Below are 24,849 nucleotides of genomic sequence, written 5' to 3'. Positions count from 1 at the left end.
TTAACCCACCTAAATGTCTTTGGGATGCTTGTGGCATGGATTGAGAGGAGCAGTGGTACTGGGACTTCATTCTGAGATTTGAAAGTATTGAGGTGTTTCAGCTAGTTTGTTACTTTGGGGTGGTCATGCCTTTTCTTTAAAGTAGTTGACCTTTTTTTTACCATTAAGTACAGGGAAGCACAGAGTATAGTCTGCAGTTGCATTTGAAATTTCTAGGTGTAAGTGGGTAACTTCCTTTCTGAATTCCTGACTTGCATTAAAGTTAATTATGCTTGCCTGCTTGGAGTGGTTTCAGTTAAACAATTAGAAAGCTCTTTATCAGCTCCTTGAAACACTTTTGTATGGTGTGGAGCATATGAAGTGAAAATACTGTGTTTTCTTAAAAGAAAAAAAGACAAAAGAGGAAGGAAAATAAATTGATTTTCTCTCATAATGATTTCTGTTCTTAATGTTTTGGTTGCAGCAGAGTGAACAGGACTGGGAAAGACAGTATGAACTGGCTGCCAGATACCACAGAAGCGAATCCTTATGAATGTCAGTGGTTACATCTGCCTTCAGCAGAATTTCACTGGCATGATTTTTATGTGGCTATCTTTGCCAGCAACAGCCTGGTGCTACGGGGCTCCTGACTTGCTAGTGTTAATACAGCAGAGCACATGGTAGTATTGAGATGGTTTTGTAGATTTTCTGTAGGTTATATAGAGCTGGATTTATCTCAGTTTGATGCCAGTGGAGTCCTTCTGTTTGGAAGACTTCTTTCTATTTACATGAACTTTTTACTGGGAAATATATATATATATATATATATATATATATTCAAAGAGAAGCAAATAAGGCACTTAGCAAATGTGGCAGTTACAATGTGTTTATTCTATGCAAGTTGTATTTTATGCTAGTGTTGCTTTTAGGAATTTGCTTGTTAATAGAATAGGTTAGTCAGAAGAAGTAAATAATATCCACCACCCAGTATTAGGGATGTAAGGATGAAGGTAAAGGGTATTGGTGGTATAATACTCCTTGATAGATCAGCTGCTGAAACTGAGAGAGTAGACAGAGTTCTAGGCACACAGGCCTTGTGTCTGCTGACATTCAAGGCAGCTTTGCTAAAATGACTGAATTATGTGGCTGTTGGTGTGTGTAGAAGCTATCTGAACTCTTTTCCAGGCACTGATGTTACTTTTAGGCTCTGCCTATAAGGAGGAAAATTACTTGCAGAATTTGTAGCTTGTATTTGTGTGAACGTTTCCCATTAGCCTTCAGTGAAATTCAACAGCATTTGAATTACTCTGTGTGCAGATACATTTTAAAAAGTTAAATGAATTAAAGATGAATTAAATGTTATCTGATTCTTCCTCTCAACAATTTAAAATTGCAAAGTGGTAGCAATGTGCCTCGTGTTTCATGGATGTTGTATTGGCTTAGGAAGTGCTAAACTATGCATAGTTTAAATCCAGTGCTTGCTGTATGTTATGTTATTACCATAGCAGATGCGAGCACAGTGATTCAATAGGTGGAAAGTTAGTGTTCAATTTTGAAGTAGCAACAGGTGTAAGGGGTAACATTTTCTTGTGTAGGCCTGTAGCAATGATAGGAATGATATTGTTCCTTCAGGAAATTATCTTAATGGCAGAAATAGAAACTATTCCTCTATAGAGGGAACTGTGAAAAGCAATGAGAGGCTCTTTAACATCAAACACAGCAATGAGGGGAACGGAGTCTTGGCTGGGATGCTAAGGGCAAGAGCAGAATTACAGCTCAAGAACATGATTTTAAAATGAAGTGTTCAGAATGGCTAATAGGCAAAGATTAACAAGAAATCATTAGAGAAATACGATGTTTGCAGAAAGATAGGGTTTGTTGCTCTTTGGAGACCAGAGCTGTTGACAGATAATGCAAAAATGCAAAGAAGACTGAGGTCTTTTTTCACCTCATCCTTAATAAGAGAGTCTGATATAACTGATAATGAAGGTAAGTGCTAAAGCCCTAAGCTGGCATGAGGAGAGAACAGGTTATAGAGCATTTATATAGAGTTTAAGTTTGAAGTGTTCAGGAAGTATTATTGAAAGAGTCAGAGTTGGCTGATGTAATCCCTGAGTTGCTGCGGCTTTTAACTCATGGAGGATGTGTGTAATACCAAGGGACTGACAAGAGCAGTCGTTTTGTGTTTAGAAGTGTTAGGGGGAGGGAATGGAAGGTAGCAGTTGCAGACTCGGTTGTGTTGTTTTGAGTATTTGCTCCAGTATTTTTCCTGGGACGTAAGCTCTTCTAAAGCAGTAGAAGACAAAGAAATTATTAGTAGCCCAGAAGATTTTATGTTTAAGATTAAATTGTTTGAGACTAATGCAGTTTGTTTTTCTTTCTCCAAAATGCTAATAGGATCTACAAAGAGTGGAGGAGCTGGTATCTTGACTTGTTACGATAGAAAATGTCAAAATTTCACCCTGGTTGAAGACTGTCTGGAGGAGCTGACTGAGGGTAAGTAATGAACTGCTTGAAAAACATTGTTTTCTCAATGGACTACCAAGAAAAAAGGGCTGTGGGCATGCCTACACCCACAGTAGCTCTGCAGAAACAAATCCTAGAACAGGCAGTGCTAGGAAATGTGCCATGCAGACGCTTAGATTAGCTTCAGAAGCAGTTTAGTCATGTTTGTGTGGAGCTGCATCCAAGCCACTGTGGTTTACTGCTTCCCGACCAATGCTAATGTCTGCTCTCTGCCACACAGACTTAATCAGCTTGTGTTAGTGACAACTTGGCAGACTCAGTCTTTTAATCCACTGTGTGTTGTAAACAGCCCTCTGTTGTGCTTCCCCTGTGGCCTATGTTTATTTGGGTGCACTAACTCTTCTCCTTTAATTAATTGTCCAGTAACAACACAAAAAGAAGGTGGCTCTTGACTGTGTGAGAGTTCATGTCTGAGTGCTAGAGATAATGACAGTGAGATTAAACAGGTTTTAATTTCAGTTGGGTGATACTGAATCTGTGAATGGCAGAAACAAAGCACAGAACTGAGGAAATTCTGCTGTGTCAATTCATCTCTAAATCAAAAGTGAGTAGGCACAGTTTTATATAAAATTAACTGCCTAGAAGATTTTTTTTCTTTTTTAATTCACAGAGGGAAGTTTCTCAGGATGTGTTGCTGCCATGATATATTCTTTCTCTTAATTACCTCTGTGTGTGTATGAAACAGAGCTATTTTTTAACAAACTTGCATTTTAATATTTTAAAGTCCATCTGCTGTTTTTGTGAGACTGAGTGGCATATATTGCTACTGGGAGTGTTCGCTTTGTTTCATAAATCTGTGGACTGTGGTTTATGGGGTTATTTTCTTGGTTTTCACATAAAGGGGAGAGATAAGGGAAGTAATTTAAATTTCCCAAACCACAAGGCTATGCATCTTTCATAATGTCTGGCCTGGGTAGCGGTATAGGTTATGATACATGGGATGCAACACAATCTCTAAGGAAAACTTCCATCTCAAATGAAATGCGGTGTAATCCTGTGATTATACTGAGCTCAAAATTAATTGTGCCAAGGGGGATGGTTAGTTCTTGGCTACCTGCTTCCAAAATTCTTGAAAAGGTTTTAGCTGTTCTGAGAATGTCCTCTATCCTTGTTAAAAGGTTTGTTGGATTGCTCTTCACTGTGGCTTGAAGGAGCACTGGAAAAATTACATTGTCATGATGGTGTCGATGTTACCAAGATACAAATTACCAAGATACAAATTGGAGAATCTTAATTCATGGAAGTTATTGCTACAAATTAACTCTTCTTGTGTTCTAAAACTTTTGGATTACTTTCCACTGATTTCTGTGAGGATGGTATTTCAGCCTAAGCAAATTTGGCTGATTAAGTATGAGGGATTTTTTCTTTTTCTTTTTTCTTTTTTTTTTTTTTAATTTTCTAAGATTTGTATGATTTTTTAACTTGTTCTAAGTTTTGGAGCATTTCTTTTACCATGTCATATCTTTACATTTATCTCAGTTTTCAGAAGCTTTGCTTGTTCTCTTCTCCACCCCGTTGTCCAGTGTCATACAGAATGCAGATATGTATTATTTCTTACCTGATACTTGGTTTTGCTTGTTTGCTTTTACAAAACTTTGTATTTGATGCAAAAGCAAAATCCTTGTTCTTCCACATATATATTACAGTAGGCAAGACTGTACTTGGCAGAAATGGTTTATCAGTGCCTAGAGTGAGATCTGAGTGTCAGTGCCCTCTGGAGATAAGGATGTATTATTTTTCTACCTGACAGTACTGAATTTTGTCTTGAAGTGAGTGAGAGCTGGTAACAAGTACATACTGGCAGCACTGAGTGATTAATATGATTCTTCTGGGCTACGAGTACAGGAAGCTCACTGCTTAATTGTAACCGTGCTTTTAAATTTAATTATATCTTTTTTTAATGGGGAAAAAAAAAAAAAAAAGCCATTTGGGAATTCAAATTACTGTGAATTCAAATTGTAGTTATTCAAATTACTGTGATTTCATATGCTACACTAAGTCTTCTTTTGCCCTCTAGCCTAAAGTGTTTATTTATGCTGTTTTTATTGGTAGGTTTTAAATGAATTGGAAAGTTAGAGGCACTTACCTTGCAGAAAGTTACTGTGATTTTATTGTTATGTTTTCAGATCTAGGTTTGTTGTTTGTTTTTTAAAAACTTATTTGTGATCAGAGAATCTTTTTGTCTTTTGAATGTTTTCTCCTTAAAACCTGCTCACCAGCTTCATATCACAGGGAGCTCACACCTTTGCAGACAGGTGAAGAACAGACCATTTACATTTTTTACTATCTCTGTAGAGCTGACAAAGATCCATTGAGTCAGTATTAAGTACTTTGAAGCTGAAACACTGAATACGTTAGGGTAATATGGCACCGCTTCTGAATATGTCTAATGCTTTATTAATCATACCATGGAAAACATACAGTAGCCACCTCAGAAACGTTTTTGTTCCTCATTTTACCTATGTTCTTCAGTAACTGTGTTTTGAATCCCTTGTACCGATTTACAGTTTCAGACTTATGATTCTGGGTAAGAAATGTCCTTGTGTTGAAAAACAAACTTCCCCAAAACAAAGCAACAACAGCAACAACAACAACAAAAAAAACCTCCAAGCAAACCCCATCGAACCAACAAGGTTAGATCTTAACATTTCTGGAGTTAGATCATAACATTTCTGGAAATGGATATCATTTCTCAAGAGGAATAGTTTTGATAGTTTTGAAGACAACCTCTTTGTTTTAATAGAGGAAAACAGAAGCTGCAAGGCTGTTACTAGATTTTAAGTTGCCTCTGTGAATGAGCTTGTTACAATCATCCCTGAAGTTCTGAAGAATAGAATGGATAGGGATCTGTTGGGTTTTTCAGTCTAGTCTGTACTGAAATCATCTTTTGTTTCTGATGTATAAACTGATAATGTCTTCATATAAGCATTTTAATTTTGAGTGCTTTTGTTCATGTTTCTTTGATGAGCAGTCTATTTCAGAGCATGGTTAGAAACTCCTGGTCTGCTTTTATTGCATCTGGTTTGAACTATGAGTTCTTGTCCAAAAAATAAGCTGAAACAAAACAATTATTTTCTCCCTTGATGTATACTGTATTAATTTCTGCATGATTCCTTAAAACAGTGTACCAAAAGCTGTTTCAGAACTTTAACTCTTTGCTTATAAGAGGGAAAATGTGACAGCCTCTGTTTGTGTTGTCTGGAGGATTTTCTGTGAGACTGGTTAGCAGAATGTCTGTAAAATCAATTCTAAATACTAAGCACTGTATAAATGAATAGTCACCCTTTTCATGCTTTTTTTTTTTTTATATGTGTGGGGCCTGGTTACATGTCAAATATGAATTTAATATGAATAGCTTCAGTGTTAATGGAAATGTGTGGATTTCTCCTTACTGGGTGCCTGGCTTGTTTAACGAGATGCTTCTGAGATGCATTTCCTGTCTGAATAAATGAGTTTTGTGATCAGCTGTTTGGCAGCATAACCAGCTTTAACATTCAGCGTTGCATGTCTTCTTTCTGATTTTGCATTTTACAGGTGCAGCATACTGCTGTGAAACGACCTGCATTGCTCTGCCTTGATTGTGTACACATACATGTATTTATTTGTCTTTTCTTGTGTGATTAGTCTTAGCCGCAAGGATTTCTTAATTGCCCCAACCAGGTTCAGTGTGTGGCACACAAGTGTTTCTAGGTGCAGCATGGATGAATGGGTGGTAGCAATGAACAGGAGGCAGCAGGGAAGGGTAAGGTGGGTTGCTTCTGCAATAGTGTGAGCTTGTAACTGATGGTGGCTTCAGTGCTTTTGGGTGGTTGTTGCCAAGGTGGTGGAACCACTGGTCTTGTATGTGTGGACTGTATTGTGTTGTGGAATGCAATTCCTTGCAGCTGCTTCTCTTCCATCTAACTTGGGAGTTTACTGTCAGAAGACTTGTTCTCTTAGACTTTTTTTTTTCCTTTTTTTCCTTTGTTTTCCCTTTTTTTTTTTTTTTTTTTTCCCTCTCAGCTATTAAGCTGCCAGATTTCATTCAAATGTTGGATGGTTACTTTGTATTAATGAGAGAATGATTTTACTTACTTATTTTCTTAACTGCGCAGGGAAGCTGAATGCACTGAAAGCTGAGCAAACTTTACGCCTAGCTTGTCCACCAAGCAGAGCAGCCACTGATGCAGTTTTGTTGTTGTTGTTGTTGTGTTTTTTTGTTTTTGTTTTTGTTTTTTTTTCTGATGTGCAGACATACATTAATTGCAGGTACAGTGTCTGTATAACAGGCAGTGGGTGACAGAAGTGTGTGCACTGGACCACGAGCTCTAAATCTGAAATGCTGAATGTCAATGTAGGTTTTTGAGATAAGGACACCGATCTTCTGAAAAGTGGACTTGAGATTTCAGTTCTATTTGAAATGCCAAGTAGAGGCTCCAGTAGCAATGAGCTGCATTTAGATGATGCGAATTCTGGAGCATCCTGTCCATGTGCAGTGGTTCACTTCCTTCTTGTTGACACCTATAGAATTCTCCACAGAGGATGACGCGTAATATTCCTGTGGCAACCACAGTAATTGTTTATATGTGAAATCAATATATGGCAATTATCAAATGCTCTTTAGCTGTTTCTCAGTGCCCTGTAGCTTCTGGAGATCAGTACTTTGTGACCTATATAGAATATAAGTAGGTCATAGATTACCAGTGGCACACTGATGAGAGTACATAAGACCACATGCCAGGGTTTTCTTGAGTTTGAATGTTTCCTCTTTATTTATTTATTTATTTTCAGAATGTCTCCATGTCATATGGGCAATGGGATGATGGGATGTAAAATAGTTGTGAAGTCCTTCATGAGGAGAATGTAGGTTCTTTTTTTTTTTCTTCTGACTGGCACAGGTATATGGTAGGATACTCACAGTGTCAAAGGAGGAGATTTCGCTAGCTGCACTTTCAAAATAGTCACACTTTGGAAATTGTTTAACTGCAACAACAGACTAAGGAGTGGAGATTACTCGACTTTGGTGTGCCGCTGTGCCACATTACTTCATCTTATTTTGCAATGAAACCAATCCGCTGACAGATGAAAACTCAGATAAACCTCTCCCCAGACCTGATCTACAGGCATGAGTATCACTTAGTTAATGCTGCAACATCGTACATGAGCTTTTTTTATTAGATAAGCTGCTTTACAAGTTGAAAAGGGCTGAATACATCTGAATTGTATTCCCAAGTAGAATTTACTCATTGTTTGCAAAAGGGGATGATGAAAGAGTGTAGGTGGGTGCGGTTTTCATAGTTTAAATGTGTCATAGAAGAGTTGGCGCCTTTTAGGGAAGGAGAGGTGGATGTTAATTGCAAGATCGACATAAGGTAGTCACGTGGATAAAATGAGCCCATGTTAGATGGTGGAAGTGTGGGAGTGAAACTAAACTGGTATTAGTATAGACAAGCTTGAAATTGGTGAGTATGTTTGGTTTCCAGGGCTGTATTAGTCATATTAGGTTAGGCCTTTCATACCATTCAAATATTATTGCAAAGGAGAACTAATGTGAATAAGCAGTTGAGAATCATTGCTAGTTCCTATTTTTTATTTACTTTAGTTTTCATTGATTTAAAAAATAAAAATAAAAAGTAAAAAAAATTAAAAAAAGAAGAACAGCTGGTAGATATGCAAATGCTTGTCTTGTTTGTTCTTTGTAAAACTTGACATCCTTGCTTTATGACAACGAATGCTGTCTTTCATCAGTCTTCGTTGTTTTTGGTCTTGTCGTTCACCTGTAAAGCCATGGTCATTCTTCCACCTTGTTCTTGATGCAATTTGTACTTAGCTTTAAATGAAAGATTTCTGCTTTGTCAAAATGAAAAAACAAGGATGATATTCTCAGATTAACTTGTGCTGCTCTTCAATGGCTAGGGAAGTGTCAGGTTCCTCTGCAAGTATCCGATTGAGTGTCTTTAGTAAATGACAGGGTTGTAGATAAAATGATACTTAAGAAGTTGAGTATTTAATCTGTTATGATTTCCATTGTTGGAGGAAATAAATTGGCTGTTCTGATAGTGTTGCAACCTGTTTTACTAAGTGCAGATCATTAAAATGTATCTGAATCAGGCCTTGACCAGAAGCTCAGCTAGCAGGGTGTTTGTCCGGAGGAACTGCCTGTTCCCAGCACAGATGGCTCTACAACAAAAATTGAACGAGTATCAACTTTTACATGACATTTAATCCATGGCTCTGTTACTGTATGTAAGTCCTATTGATTACCAAAGTGATTATTTCTCAATCTGTTGCTGTAGGTAAGAGTTCTTTGGACAAGTTTTTATATTAGAATTAATGCAAGTTAATGGCTTTTATTTTTTTTTTCTTCCTGATAGAAAATAAAGAAAGCAGTTAGTTATGCTAATAGGAGGGCAATTCGGTGCTAATGATAGGAAGAGACATGAACTAATCTGAACTTTCTCTCCTTCCTACTCTGTGTTGGTTCAAGTCATCAAAGTAGTTAGTGTTTGAGTTCTCCCAAGTTGAGCTAACAATAGGAAAGAAAAGAAAATCCAGTTTCTTACCTTAAGTGTTTGTGTACTTATTGTAAACCTGTCTGTGATAAAGGTTTTTAGTACCAGTTGGGGCTGCAATTGATAATGCAATCCAGTAAAAAAGAAAAGAAAAATATCAAGAAACCCTGTTTTTTTACCTGTAATCAGAAATGAATGTTAGAGGGGAAGATCCTGCTCTACTTATGAAGGTAATTTTTGAGTGCTTGGGGCTTCACAGAATGTTAATAGAAAAGAGCTCTGACAAGATTTCGATTTAATTCTTTTGGAGGGTTCCTACTTGCAGACTACTTAGCATGGCATTTTATCAGCAAATAATGTGCTATAAATGATTTAAGTAGTTCTTATTTCTAATCTTTTCACCTTGTATTGTAGTATATGGACTTGCTCTCACTGTGCTGCTGCAATTCCTGAAGGATATATCTGGCATTTTGGAGATGCATAAAGGTGTGTGTATTGCTTTAGTAACATGTAAAATACATATTCCTTAGCAGCTCAAGACAAACAATGAAAAAAACTTGTGTATATATCACATATCAAGGCTGTTTATTGCAGAGTTTCAGGGTGTGTCATAAAGAATGTTTTGTGCAACCATCTTGACTTATTTGACACCGCTTGTGTTTTGTGTCTCATTAGGTAAGTACATTATGTTACCCTGTAGAGTTACGCTCAGTGCACAATTATCAAGGCACAACGATAGATAGTAGAGGATGCTGCCAAGAAGAAACAGAAAGTAAGACAAGCTTTGTGTTAGTAGTGACAGAGGTGTTGTTTTTGTTATTGTTGTTTTTTATTTAATTTCGTCCTTTTGAGCTAAAAGTAAGAGGAGTTATTTTTCCATAGTGGAGTTTGTACTTGATAGCAGCCCTACTAAATGAAACAGAGTTGATGACAATTCTGAATTAAGCAGATTTGGAAAGTTCAAAGCAGCCCTAAGGGAATTCTGAATAAGAGAGGTTTGCTAAGTTCAGAGCTAGAAATAAGGAGGAAATAATAAAAAAACTCAACAAGTGGGGGTGGGAACAGGGCTGAAGGGCCAATGGTGTTTTTCGTCATGATGATGAGCATTATAAACATAGTGATTTTATGTTTATGTTGGAGTAAGAACCAGCATTGTGATGGAAAGTTACGCAGGAGTCATACTGTAACAGAATAGAAAGATCTTTTAGAATCAGATTCTCAACAGGATGTTTTCCCTTGAATTACTGTTCCTTGCTTCCTTTTTTCTTTAATTCTATTTTTTCTAAGTGTGGATTGATTAAGTTGATTCTAATTGTACATTACTATTTCTAAATATAAATATTGACATATAAATAGAGGAAAGAGAGGAGAAAAAGTTGTTAATACACATGCTTACAGGATTTCATTGAATTGGAAGGCTAAATGTAAACTTGTTTATTAGATTTTTGTTTTGTCTATACAATTCAAGAATCTGAACAGACTGACAGCAGAGAAGCTTTCTGTAGCTGTTGTCAGACCTGTTGCTCATTAACGAGGCGAACATGGTGTTCAAGGCATTTGTTCTGTGCACGGCAGTGTGGGGCCAGAGAGGGTTTTCAGGTTGAACTGTCCTTAAACAGAGGTAGATGAGCTTATGGCACTCAAAAGAAGGAGCAGAAGTCTGGTGGAAGTTTTGCTGCATGAGCACAAAAGCTGAGTTTCTCAACAGTTGTGTCTCAGGAGTGCTCTTCTGACCTGAAACTGGAGAAGAGAGCCTGCCTTGTATGCAATTTGGCACATTCCTGTTGGTCAGGTTGGGGTCCCACTCAAACCTGCACTGATACCTGTGGCTGAGAACTCAGCAGCATCTGTACTGGCTAGGGTCAAAAATCAATTTAGCACAGTGGTATCTCCAGTGGCAGGTGCCTGAGGGGGAATATAGGAATAGTGCAAGCATATGGCAGTATCTCTAGCCATGTGCTTATTCAGTCAAAAGCAATATTCTTTCTGTTCTGTATGTTCTGTTTTTTTTTCCCTTTCACAAATGTGACTTCTAGCATTTAGAAAACATGTAATCTTAGGGCACCTGCTGTGGCCAGTAGAGCAAGTGTTAACACTTAAGTCACAAATTAACACTTGTGTGGGAACAGAGGCACCAAAAGGAGATATCCAGAGGGGGCAGAATGCGGGATCCATGTTGCAGGCATTTACATCATGAGTCATATACTCCTTTTTAATTTTTAAAGGACACTGTACCTCTGCGTTGGTGTATGTTTCAAGGCTGTGAATATACGTTGTCATTTATGTCATAGGATTCTGGAGTAGTTTTTAAATTCTGCTTTGTGAGAAACAGAATTGGCGGAATGAAAAACTAGGTTGTCATCTACCTTAAACATACTATTGGGCTTTTACAAGCATTTTTTTTGTGGTCTCAATTACATATTGAGTATTGGTAAACTTTACATCAAATATTGTTATTATTTAAGTCTTCTAAAACAGAGACTTGAATGCTGAGTATAGCATTAATGAGGAGGAAATCTGCAGAATGTTTTTTACTACTCAGATTAGATTGTTGGCAGCGTGTCAGATTTGAAGTAGAAAAAAGTTCAAATCAGATTAGTTTGATTCCATTGCCACATGTGTATAAATTACAGAATGCAAGCTAAGGAGTATACTTGTTCCATCCTACTTCTGTGGCTCTGTTAACTTATGTGAACCGTGGCTTATCTTAACCAAGACAAGGTGGAAGCAATTGAATATATATGATCTGTTCTTGCAGCATGCTAGCTGCTTGAAGTAACATGTGGTTTGCAAAATGGTTTCTTTTAATACTGTTTTTATGTCCATTCAGTTTGAAGGCTTGGCCTTCCTACCCATGAAAGTGCAAAAGTATCTCTGACGGAGACTGTGCTGTTATAGGCCATTTCTGCGTGTTGCAAAGGTGTACAGCTGATTTCCTTCAGTCCCCGGTTTTTGAGGCTTTGAAGCTGGTTTGTGTGGACATTGTCTTATGAAACATGTGTATTACTTTTTCGTTGTTGTTGTTTTTATTTTGTTGTTTTTTGTTTTTGTTTTTTGCCTCTTCTGGTATAAATGTTATAGTGAAAAGTCAGGGAGAGTCTTAGACGACAGCCTTCCAGCTGTTGAACAGAAGTTGTTTATGCCAGCAGATGAGCATGCCTTATTTTATTTTTTGGTTATTCTTTTTGGTAATGGAGAAATATTTGACAAATACCATAGCACAGAATGCAGCTAACCTGAAACAATTCTGAAACTTTGACCCAAAGTCTATGTTCTCACAGGTAAAATTATGGCAACTCATTCACTTGGGTTAGTTTCAGCTTGGAGCAGTTGGCGTTCATCAGTTTAATCACTGTACAATTAGAATTTGATTACTTTCTGACGCTCTGATCCTTCAGATACAAAAAAGGATACCAGTTAATACTGGTTGCTTGCAATAGCATTTCTTTCACTTTCCAGTTGTTCTTCACACCTAGCACCTACTCGCATGCACTGAGAAGACCTATAACAAATAAAAATGATTAAAAAAAATCTCTAAGCACTGATGTTTAATCACTCCTAGCTTTGCTGGTTGTTTTCAAGACCTAGTAAGCTTTGATAATGAAGTTTGTTCTCCCTGTCTGCTGAAACTGTATAGCTAATCAGTAAAATGTTGTAAATTCTCAAGTGGCCTATGCAGGATAAACTTTCTGTATGCCAGCAATCTAGCAGCAGAGTATTGTTGTAGGATATAATGAAAAGGAGCATTCATTTTAGCCATGTGAACCACTTGCTTAGGTGTACCCTTGAGCAACCAGCTGCAACAAAGGGAATGAATCTTTTAAAGAGGCTGTGCTAATGATGCTTTTCCTTGTGAATTCAGTTACTTTAAAATTTCTCCTTGAGTACATCTTTAAAGATTTCATTACTTATCTCCTCGTTTAAGCAAAACTCTTAATGTTCTGACAATTACCAGATTCTGTGGGTGATACTCATGAGTAAGTAGGTTGCATTACAATACTAGGAAAAATATGTGGGCTAATATTTCACTGCTTTGGAAATGCCATTGTATCTTCAGTGAATGTAACAGAATACTGAAAATCTAGAACTTGATTAATTTTGTGAAGAAGATTATAAATTGTGAGAGAAGATGACTGGACTTGATAACCATGGAGATCTTTCAGTTCTAAGCCTCATGAAGGTCACGATGTGGAGAAAGCTTTCAAAAGCCAAAATGAAATTTCTTTCCAGAACAGAAGTAGATCTTAGAAGAAATCCTTCGATATAAACTTGGAAGAGTGAACATGTGGGAAGTAGCTACAGTCAAAGACATAATATGCTGCATTTTAAGTAAGATAAACAAGGATGAGGGTAGTGATGAAGTGCTTGTGCAGAGTAAGCTCATTGCCTAGTGCAGTGTGCCCAACAGCAGTTAATCTGGGAGGTGAAGCTGCTGCCCCACTGCGTTGCCTTCATAAAAGAAACAAGAAAAACTGGTCTGGTACTTATGAAAAGCAAGACAGCAGGTGAAGCTACCTTATGAATGACCTTGTTCAGAACTCCATTTTCCTGAAACTGGGGGGAAAACAGAAGCCAACAAAAACTAACTACTAACCCCGAGTGATTACTGATCCTTTTATTAATGAATCTTGTTTTTCTCTGTTTGCACAATTATCTTATAAGCATGTATTCCAGAAAATTTCCTCAAGTGGTAGATGGAAGTTCACCTTTTTTTCCTGTCTTCTTCTGAAATGTGAACAGAGGAAATCATGTAAATGCTTCTGTTCTATGTTTGTAATTGTTTTTTCTTTTTGTCTAAAATATTATATAACATGCTACTACTAATAAAAGAATTGAGCTTGTGCATTCTCTTATAGCATGTTTCTTCTACCATATTGCTGTTAGCTTCCCAAATAAGTTCTTCAGTGTTCTGAAACAATATGGTCTTTGGACCTAATCAGATGGTGTCTTCATGAGACAACTTTCTAGCAACATGTTCCAGAATCAAGAACTTGGGAAGCAGCTCTCCTTTAACTTTCTCTCTGGTGTAAAATACAGTCTTTGGACTGGCTCTAGACGAGAAGTGAAGGGACCTGATGTCAAGGTGATTGATATTGTTCTGCTATGTTTCTGTCTGCTTAGACAGTACCTGTAGTCGTACTGACTTATAGCAGAGGTGTGATGTATGGACTGGGGCTTTGCTGTTCAAAATAGAATAAGTCAAACAGCTGCACAAGCAGTATTAGATAATTTTGTAACTAATAGTCTTGTTAGCTTTTAATCTGTCATGGAGCAACAGCAACATCAATTAACCTTTACAACTTGTGTATTCAGATATGATGGCAGTGTGTGGCATGAGGAAAGTCGATCACTTGTGGATTGAAGCTGATTGTGCTGACTAGTCTCTTCCTTTGCCGCCTTGACAGACCCACAGCATGGCCGCAGCTAGCTTTCATGGGGGTTGTGTCCAACCACTCTGGACCTTCTGGCAAAGCTATTCCCAGTGCAGGCCAGGAGGGATGCAGCGACAGCTCTATGTTGTTGCAGGAAGAGCATTTTGCTGGTTTATGGCCAACCTGTTGTCTGCCAGGTCCCTGCATCTTCTGCCAAGCTGCTTTCCAGCTGGTTTGTCCCCAGCATGTATGTTTCGGTGCCTGGGGTTATTCCTCCCAGGTGCAGGGTTTTGCATATTAAACATCGTGAGAATCCTCACTGTTCATTCCTTCCGCCTTCTGAGGTCTCTGAAGAGTAATACAGCTATCTAATCTATCAGCTACTCCTCCCATTTCTGTAATGTCTGCAGACTAGCATGGGAGTGCACTCTAGTGCTGTACTTGTTAATGAAGATGTTGAACAGTTTTGGCCTCCAGCTGAAATCTTGTTTTATATTGTAAAATTAAAATTCAGTTCCGTCAACGACTAATTTCTGAGCACCACCTGTGATTCCCCCCCCCATTCCTTTCTAGTCACTGCCTTCTTAGAGATGTTTTGAAACTCAGCAAAGTAAACTTTAGTGTAGGAAATGGGCAGAATACAGAAATGCCATCAGACCTCGTGTAGGGGCTGCTGTTGAGTTCTGTGCAATTCACTATTAAGGTGCTTGGTGAGGAGTGAAAAGCAGATATCAGCAACTCACTCCAGAGTAAGAGGAGTCTTCTATAAATCTGCTGTCAAAGCAGCTGCACAGTTGCTTCTAATTATTTAGCCCATGCTTAGAGGTAGTGGAGAAGTCCTCCTGTTAAACTACAGAATGTGTACATTGTAATGCTGTTGTTTGTTTTTATTTTTTAAATTTTAATATGCCATCTTTCCTGAACCTCTTAATAGAGTGCTATAGTAATGAACAAAAGCAATATGCATCTTATGATGTAGAATAATTGTCTTAAAAGACAGCAGCTGGAGTGTTGATTCCTGCTTGCCTTGGTCAGGAGTGAGATGACGCCATAGTTTAAGCAGAGGCTGCAAAGTCAGGATGTTAGTTGTGCAAATGACCAGGTGGTGACTTCAGAGCCTCCAAGTTACTGCCCAGGTGGATGCTGGGTATTTCTTACAAACAGTAGCTAGATTTATGTTCCTCCAACTATTATTTATTTATTTATTTAATAACAGTGTGCACATTTCCTTTTTCCTAGATTCTGTAAACAAGCATCAATTACAGGCCAGGTGTTAAGGGATTTTTGGAAGACAGCTTTTGTGTAAGTCTGGAGACCAGTGGTTAGGTACATGCACATCTGTTGTGGTTGAATTTGTGATTTACCTCAAGTCTGAGTCAGCATCCTCTCCCAGCCCTGATTCTTGTGCATTTAGTAGCAGAAGGGTGTTCACAGAAAAACCGTCTGTGCCTGGGAATGTCTGTTGTCACATGGTTAACTATTTTCTTGCTCGTATGCTTTCATTTTTTACTCTATTTACTCTTAAAAGTAGCTTGTACTTCCGAATCTGTCATTATTTCTAATTTATCACTATTCTTTTGCCATTCATCTATCATCGCCTGTTTCCATGATGCATGGTATAGGGACATGATAAAAAGATTGAAAATGTATCTTGGCTTGTAGATCTTGTTTCTAGTACAATAAAAGCAACTTCTGGCACATTGCACTTACACTAACATTTCTTTGTATTTCAGTTATATAGTAATGGGTGCTTCTTGTGTGCACGTCCTATAATTTATTTATTTATTTAGCTTAATTGTCTATTATAAGACATTGCTCACAACACATCCATTCTCTACCTGGGTTTCAAGGACTTGCACACTTTTATTAAACTGCACATACAGGTCTGACTTGTGGGTGATAGAAAATGAGAGGTAAAATGAAATGCCTATGGAGATTTTAGAACATAACTTCTGCTAAATAATCCCCCAAAGAAGTTATGCAGTTACTTCAAGTGAAAAATTAACAAGCTACAGTGCTTTGCATTTTAATAATGCATAGGAAGGTGAACCTGTACTTTTTCGCCCTTGTTCTCTCATATTTTTGTGCTTAAAAATTAAGGAAATAAATGGCATAAGATTTATTTAATACATTTGTTATTGTTCCATTATTACAAGATACTTCTGTCTGAAACTGTCATTTTAATGTACAAGTTGTAGACTCTTTGCATAAGATGCTTGTAGGATTTGAGCAAAAAATTAAAAACACCTGTTTAGTAAATCTGCTTCCATATTATTGATTCATGTGTGCAGCAGATTGACTCTGAACAGCAAAATGTATTGGGTTCTCTGTGTACTGCAATGTATGAATGCGGGTAGTGGTGGTAGGTTATTGCTGCTTTTTGGTGGGCTGTTTTTTCTTAAAACACTATTGTGCAGTATAGAATAGGTTGATTAATGGTTTGGTCAGTGCAAATCAGAGCAATCGATCTTTTTTTCCACCTATAGTGGAATGATATATTTAATTATCTTCAAAAAAAAAAAAAAAAAAGTAAATAAAACCATTCTTTTTGTTTCCTTGGGTTCTGCTGTTTCCATCTGCTGCCCATTTATGCTTTTCTGATGAACCAAGTGCTGTTCTGCAGGAATGATATTCAGTGGAATTGGGTGGAAAAAACTGAGATTACTTCTGCCTGGACTAGTCTTTCAAGCACCTCTTTTAGTTTTACCCATCTCTATTATCCCATTTTATTTCTATAATTCACATCGTCCATTGAGCAAGTTGGCAGGTTATCTGCAGCACATTAGCTGACATCAAATGACTGCACAAATACAAGCATTATTCTAGGCATACAGGAATTATTGTAAGAAAACTGTCCTGATCATTTTTGTAGTTAGTTTTGAAAGAGTGGGAGGAATGCATAGACACAACTTAAGCATGACTCAGCTATGTGTAGAGTATGTCAGCAGCAGTAACACTGCTTGGTGAGTCAGGGCAGGAAGTCTGGCAGTTAGAGAACGTGCCAAAGACACCTCACTGTGGGGGTGGGATGGAAGGGAAGAGGGCATAGTTCATTGCCTTAGGGCGTTGTTGTGGTGCACAATGTGGGAAGATGCTTTCTTCCTTTTAAATACCTGGCCTTGAGTTGAAACTGCAGGTTTTGCTCTTCCTCTTCAACTTCTTTGCTGTGTTTAAAAGCAGCTGCCAGTGTGACAGCATGGCTTAGCTGATGGTTGCCTATAAAATGTTGCTTCTGTTCCCATGTCATTGGTGGAGGAGAGTGGAATGTGAAGGAGGAGTTTTTCTTGGGTAATAAAAATAGTAATAGCTCTCATAATCCTAATGTAACTGCAGATTCTTTGCATTGGTTGTTTTATGTGGACTTTGGTGATTCATCTCATCACTTAGGATGTTCTCGTAAGTAACATTTAGTCAGATACTGCAACACCTAGAAAGCAAACATGATTCTCTGTATCAGCTCTTGGCTCTTGTCTGAAGTGATTCTTCAGCAAAGTGTTCTGCATAACTAAAGTTTTGTTGCTGTCAGGTAAAATTAAGCAGTTGGAAGGCCGAGACATGGAAAAGGTTGAGAAATTCTTGAGTTTTGTTTTTTATTCTGCCCTTTGACTCTCTCTTCACCACAGTGCTTAAAGTCTCTGAAGCTCCCCTTCAAGGACCTATTTCAGTCTACTTGGGCTTTGCAGTGGGTGAGAGCAAGTCTCTAATCAGAATAATGTATGAGAAAGTAACATAATGCACAGCAGGATTCTTGAATGTGCTAGAAGTGAAAACACTGATGTAATATACTGTTTTTACAGTCAGTGTTAACAAAGCACCATTGAGGTAGTAACTGCAGCACTAGAAATTGGATGTGCTGCTGTTGCCTTAAATGCCAATTATGTCTTTGTCAGCTAGGCTACTTGCTGCTAGTTAACCTTATTATGGGAAACTGCTTTAGAGCTGCCACTCCTATGCTTTTTTTAAAACAGGTTTTAAATTTAACTGAGCCAGAGAAATAGTGTAGTTTTACCTTTTTGTTCTTTTTCTCAGGGTACTCTCTATGCTTTCCAGATGTGTTGCACTCAGCACACGTGCACACATGTGGGCATATATAACTGTAGTAGAGGATGACTCAATAATACGCTGTAGGCCTAAATTTGCCTTGCTGATATCTAGAAATCAAAATTGTTTGCAAACAAGAGTTTTTAGTTGCCCAGCTTAATGGGGATGTGCATGACAGGTCTGTTTGCAGTCTGTATGCAAAATCCTTTACAGTGAATTAAATACGATTGTGTACACGGAGGAAAAAAAAAATCCTGTTTTGAGTTGTATTTTATACATACAAATATTTAATCTTTAAATTTAATCTCAAATCTTCTTTTAAAGATAAATAAAATCAAGATTTCATGCTTTGCTTTTTTTTTTTGAACCTTTAACTCGGTGTACAGCTTTAGGGATTTTACGCAGTTATTTTCTTTGGTCACTGAAAAAGCCTAAAAGAAATCTTGCTTATTATGTAGCTTGCTTCATGTTTGGTCACATAATTTCAGGATTTGTACAGTGCAGACTTTGTGTATAATATATGTTGAACATAGAAAAAGTAAAGTCAACTCACAATTACATATAGCCAGATGATCTGGGCTGTGGGCTATTTATGCTGTAGATCCAAAAATAACTTAGCTGGGCAGTAAGAAACCGGATGAGGTTTAACATAAGCAAGTGTAGAGTCTTGCATCTCGGTAGAAATAATTGCATACACCAGTACAGGTTGGGGGAAGACCTGCTGGAGAGGAGCTCTGCTGAGAGGGACCTGGGCGTCCTGGTGGACGACAGGTTGGCCATGAGCCAGCAGTGTGCCCTTGTAGCCAAAAAGGCCAATGGCATTCTGGGGTGCATTAAAAAGAGCGTAGCCAGCAGGTCAAGGGAGGTGATCCTCCCCCTCTACTCTGCCCTGGTGAGGCCTCATCTGGAATACTGTGTCCAGTTCTGGGCTCCCCAGTACAAAAAAGACAGGGATCTCTTGGAAAGAGTCCAGCGGAGGGCCACAAAGATGGTGAAGGGCCTGGACCATCTCCCCTACGAGGAGAGACTTAGGGAACTGGGTCTGTTTAGCCTTGAGAAAAGAAGGCTGAGAGGGGACTTGATCCAGGTTTATAAATACCTGAGGTGTGGGAGCTATAGTGGCGAGGCTGGTCTCTTTTCAGTAGTGCGTGGGGACAGGACTAGGGGCAATGGGCTGAAACTCCAGCATAGGAAGTTCCGCACGAATGTGCGCAAGAACTTCTTTACAGTGAGGGTGACGGAGCACTGGAACAGGCTGCCCAGGGAGGTGGTGGAGTCTCCTTCTCTGGAGATATTCAAGACTCGCCTGGACGCCTACCTGTGCGACGTGGTGTAGGGAGCCTGCTTTGGCAGGGGGGTTGGACTCGATGATCTCTAGAGGTCCCTTCCAACCCCTATAATTCTGTGATTCTGTGATTCTGTGAACTTAGGTATGCTAGAGGTAATGTGGCATGGCTCAGCACTGCAGAAAATCCTGCTTTAATGTTTCCAGTGTCAGTTTGTGTCTGGTAATAGTACAAGCAGTTCTGCATGAAACAGCCAAAATGAACGAACAGTTGCTGTCTCTGTATGCAGCCACCTTATACATGTGTTCCTGGAAGGGAAAGGAAGCACTAGGAGGTTCCATGCTGAGATGGCTGTTCTGCCTAATGTTAGCTCAACTTCCTCTGTTGTCACTGGTAGCCCTCATTCTGCTGGATCTGAGCGGGCGTGCTGTAAAGCTACTCCATCACACTTGATTAAATTATTTGAAATAAGAAAAGCAGGCTCTTGTTATTAAGCAGTAGTCTCGCTGGAGAGCAGTGTGGCCCAAACTCTGCAATATTTCAAGAAGCTGCTCTCTCAAGATGAATTTCTGTGTGAGTCTCTGTTACAGTAATACTGTTTTGAGGTTGGCTATGATTATTGCCAGTACTATAAAAATGTCTGTAAGAAAGACTTACTCAGTGCCTCTTCCACACAAGTGAGTAATAATACAAGCATGAGGGCGGAGAAGGGTGTGTGCCAGACTTATTTTCCATTAAAAATATAGTAGAGGGAATTATTCAAAGCTTTTCTCTTGCATTGAAATTCTTTAAGTGGAGTCTGCGAAGAATTAAAAGGATCTGGAGAATGGGAACTGGTTAGAACTGGGCTGGGTTAGGTTTGTACCTAGGTCTTCCTTTTGAGTTCAAAGAGAGATGTGAACATGTGACTTGTGTCCAACAGAAAAAAGGGCTTACAGTGACCAGAAGTTAGGACGAAGTCTACCTGGTCACAAGAGCTGGTTGACCCAATCTGTCCCTTCATTTTCCTCACCTGTCACTGATTCTGCTGTTGCATGTGATTAGGAATAATATTGAGAGTGTGGAAGTTACTTTAACTTAGGTTAAGGATAGCAACTGACACAAAACCACTCAGATCTCTGCCATCATCTGCCACCTGGAGTACATGGTAGGCTGTAACCCAGAATATTGCTCCTCTCTTCTACTGATAAATATATTGACTGTTGAAGTCTACAGATTTCTGTGCGAGTGTTGTAGTTATTGATGCTGAATATTTCATGTGCGCTACCTTTTGTAATCCCACAGCATAGAATGCTGATTTGGGAATGGGGAATGCATGTTAAATTGAATAATTATTAAAAAAATATAATGCAGGAAAGAGTGCATTTTGTTCTGGCCAGAGCACATCTCATAGGTGGGATTATGTTTTGCCCCACTTTGCAGGGGAAAGAGGATGTGGGCATGCTTTTTAATGAAGTATTTCAGGATATGTTATTCTGCTACGCGGTATAGCCTTCTTGCTTCTCTGTATTTTCTTCTGTACTTACACTGTTGATGTTTTCATGGCCACGGATATAGCAGTCTAACATTCAGTTTTTTCAACGCCTACTCAGCTGTTAATGAATGTGATCATTTACACAGCGTCACCATAGTATTGGCATGCTAAATAATTTAGTGAGCTGTGGCAGGTAGATAGCTCTATGGTGTCTGTGTTACTATGGCAATATATTTGCTTAATGTAAATATTAGTCATTCTGACCATATGAATCTCAGCTGCTGACATTATTAGCTGTATTTGGGAGGTAGGAATCTGTATCTGGAATGAAGGTTGTTCTGGAAATAGTAATAGTTTAAAGATTATTTTCTTTTTTTCATAATTCTGTCTGCTCTCTGACTGAACTACATCATCTATTGACTGTAATGAACAGAGCAGAACATTTCTCCCATTTCTTTATAATAGAGCTATATTACAACCATGATCAAGAAATATATAACTGTATTCTGATTTCCTAAAAATTCAGCTAACTGAAATGAACAGAAATAGGATCTTGAGGTTCATTAAGTTTGCTTTTGGTCACAGAGTCACAGCAGTTCTAGGAGCACAAGAGCTTAAAATCAGATGTGGAAGGAGAATTACCTGGAGTACTGGGTCTAGTGCTGTGGCTTGAAAACAAAGCTAGGCATGAAGGGCTCTTCTATTACCTTTATTGGGTACTGTCAGATGTAAGACTCAATAGATCTCTCATTTGGTAGAAAATTGATGTAAGTGGTATGTTAATGAAGTTTGTATTTCTTAAATGGTAATGCGCATGGTTGTCTTGTCCTATTTTGTGGATGATTTCCAGAGAAACATAACTACCTTCTGCAAAGTCTTGTCTTGAAGGCCAATTCATTCTTGATTCTATGAATTAATCTGTAATGATCTGCCAGCACTTTTAAGGCAATAAATAAGAGTGCTTATAAAAAAAAAAAAAATCCTTCTACTAATGTATTTTGTTTCATTTTTATCTTTTGTGTTTAACTGCACACAGTTTGTTACTTGGTAGTCTATATAAGGCTTCCATCACTTCAAACCACAGATATTAAATGATAACTGAATATAAGCCTGTAATAGTCATAATATTGTATGTACTGTTTTTGAAGAGTATTTGATCAGTGTTGAAAGGAAGAGTTGGCTTGAGTGCACCCACCCCTTGTTTAGAATTTTGTGCATGTATATATATGTAAATAAATAAATTTATATGTATTTGTATATTTATATATATATATGCCTTAGATGCTCTGCTGTTTATAGATGCAGGAAAATATTGAAGCATTTAGATTCAGTGTACCTATTAAGTATTAGCACAGTTGAAAGAGTAATTGGAGCAGCTTCTCTGATTATTCTTTCAGTAAACAAACCATAGTCATGAAATGGCTTGGGAAAAGCCACGTCTACTGTAATGTGTTGAAAGAAAAGGACTGCAGAGCCTTTTTCTCCCTTGTGGGAAAATAACTGTGTAGAGAGGAAAGAAATCTTGTGGTATTACTCTGACAGGATTTTCCATTAGAGAAAGAAGCTTGAAGGTTCTGCATTTCAATGGACAAAGGAAATGGCAACTGATGTCATCTGCCTGGACTAGTGGAAGGCCTTTGACATGGCCCTGCACTGCATCCTTATCTCTGGACTATTAGGTGGATAAAGAATTGATTGGATGATTGTAGCCAGAGGCTTGATATCAACAGTTCTATGTCCAACTGGAGGCCAGTCACAAGTGGTGTTGTCAAGGGGTCCATCTTGGGACCAGTGCTCTTCAACATCTTTATCAGTGACTTGGGCAGTGGGATTGAGTGTGCCCTCAGCAGGTTTGCTGATGACACCAAGCTGAGTTGTGCAATTGACACAATAGAAGAGAGGGATACCATACAGAAGGACCTGGACATGCTTGAAAACTGGGCACATGAGAATCTAATGAGGTTTAACAAGACTGAATGCAGGGTACTGCACATGGGTAGAGGCAATCCGAGATATGAGTGCAGACTGAGAGAAGAGCAAATCGAGAGCAGCCTTGCGAGGAAGGACTTGGGGATGCTGGTCAACAAAAGATGGACATGAGCCAGCAGTATGTTCTTGCAGCTCAAAAGTCCAACTGTGTCCTGGGCTTCATCCAAATAGAGTCGGCCAGCAGGAAAAGGGAGGGGATTGTCCTTCTCTACTCTGCACTTGTGAGGCCCCATCTGGAGTACTGCATCCAAGCTTGGGGTCCTCAGTACAGGAAGGATATGGAGCTGTTGGAGCAGGTCCAGAGGAGGGCCACAAAGGTGCTTATAGGGCTGAAGCGTCTCATATGAAGATAGGTTGAGGGAGTTATGCTTGTTCCTGGAGCAGAGAAGGTTCCGGGAAAGCCTCACTATGGCATTCCAGTTCTTCAAGAGAGCTTACAAGAAGGAGGGGGATTGAATTTTGACATAGTCTGATAGTTGATAGAACAAGGGGGAATGATTTTAAGCTAAAAAATGGGAGATTTAGGTTAGATGTTAGGAAGAAATTTTTTACTCAGAAGGTGCTGGGGCAGGTTGCTCAGAGAGCAATTGTAGATGCTCCATCTCTGGAGGCATTCAAGGCCAGGTTGGATAGGATCCTTGGTAGCCTGATCTAAGTGGCTAGCAATCCTGTCCATGGCAGAGAGGCTGAAACAGGATGATCTTTAAGGTCCCATTCAACCTAAGCCATTCTGATTGATTCTATGATTTCCAAAGAGGTGATTATCTATTCTCAAGCCCTGTTGTTGAGAAGGGTCCTCTGGGCACCCAGCACTCATTCCCAAGTGTCTTTACTGATGCTGGGCTTCAGAATGTGCTCATACTGCCAGCAGCTGGAAAAGGCTGTTAGAGCTCCCCTGGCTTGGCTGTTATATGGCACCATAGCTGTTCTGATCTGTTGGAAGGAAACATTCCTGTGGATGGGGAAAGAAGCTTATCCCTGAAGTGGCCCGTTCTCATCTTTTGAGCCTGGCTACACCAAAAACTTGAATATGCATTGGTATTTACTTGTGGATTCCTATCAGCAGAGATGCAGAGGAGTGCTTTATATCATGCCATGTTCCTAGTCTTGCATTTCTGAGCTACGCTGCATTTCTTTGCTTGTACTGTTGAAATATGGCATGCTTGTACTTTAAAGCAAGGCTGAGGAAAATGGAATGGCTGGTATTAAAAGTTGTGTGTTTAAAGCAGTTGAAAAATTGAAAGGAACAAAAGCATGTTCCAAAAAGCAGTTGCATTTAAGTCTTCACATATGATTTGCTGAGCTAATTTCTTTTATTGTCACACTGTTAAATGCCTTTCCACTTTTCTCTACAGAAGTAAAAATTCTGATAGTTTTACCGTGCCTTTTGTGAGCAGAATGAATATTTGCTTGTATATATTACCTTACGAATAAGATGTGGAACTGTTCAATCTGCAGTGTTCTTATTCTTCTTATTCCTTTGTTATCATTCTTTCTGCACATTTTACTGTGAGGAGATAATGATGGCTTCTTGTGTAAAGAATGTTGGTCACATTCTTGGTTTAGGACGAGGGGCCTGTGCTTTTTAATCGTGTCCTTTTGAACTGACAGTAGTGAGTCCTTACACTTCTACTGTTGACCCATAGGTAGCTGGCAGTTAATTATCCCATCTGTCCTTCTTTCCATTGCTG

General features: G+C 38.7%; 1 protein-coding gene across 1 annotated transcript in view; it reads left to right on the top strand.

The window, feature by feature from the left end:
* The window catches only part of FHIP1A (FHF complex subunit HOOK interacting protein 1A), a 78,882-nt gene that overhangs the window by 5,366 nt on the left and 48,667 nt on the right, over window positions 1-24,849 (top strand). The window contains exon 2 of the mRNA XM_072335429.1: window positions 2,377-2,475. The gene's annotated coding sequence lies outside the window, so the exon portion shown is untranslated. The remainder of the gene's footprint in view (window positions 1-2,376; window positions 2,476-24,849) is intronic.

This window comes from Excalfactoria chinensis, chromosome 4 (genome assembly GCF_039878825.1).
Source record: "Excalfactoria chinensis isolate bCotChi1 chromosome 4, bCotChi1.hap2, whole genome shotgun sequence".
NCBI lineage: Eukaryota > Metazoa > Chordata > Aves > Galliformes > Phasianidae > Excalfactoria > Excalfactoria chinensis.
This window is presented reverse-complemented; position numbering and strand designations above follow the sequence as displayed.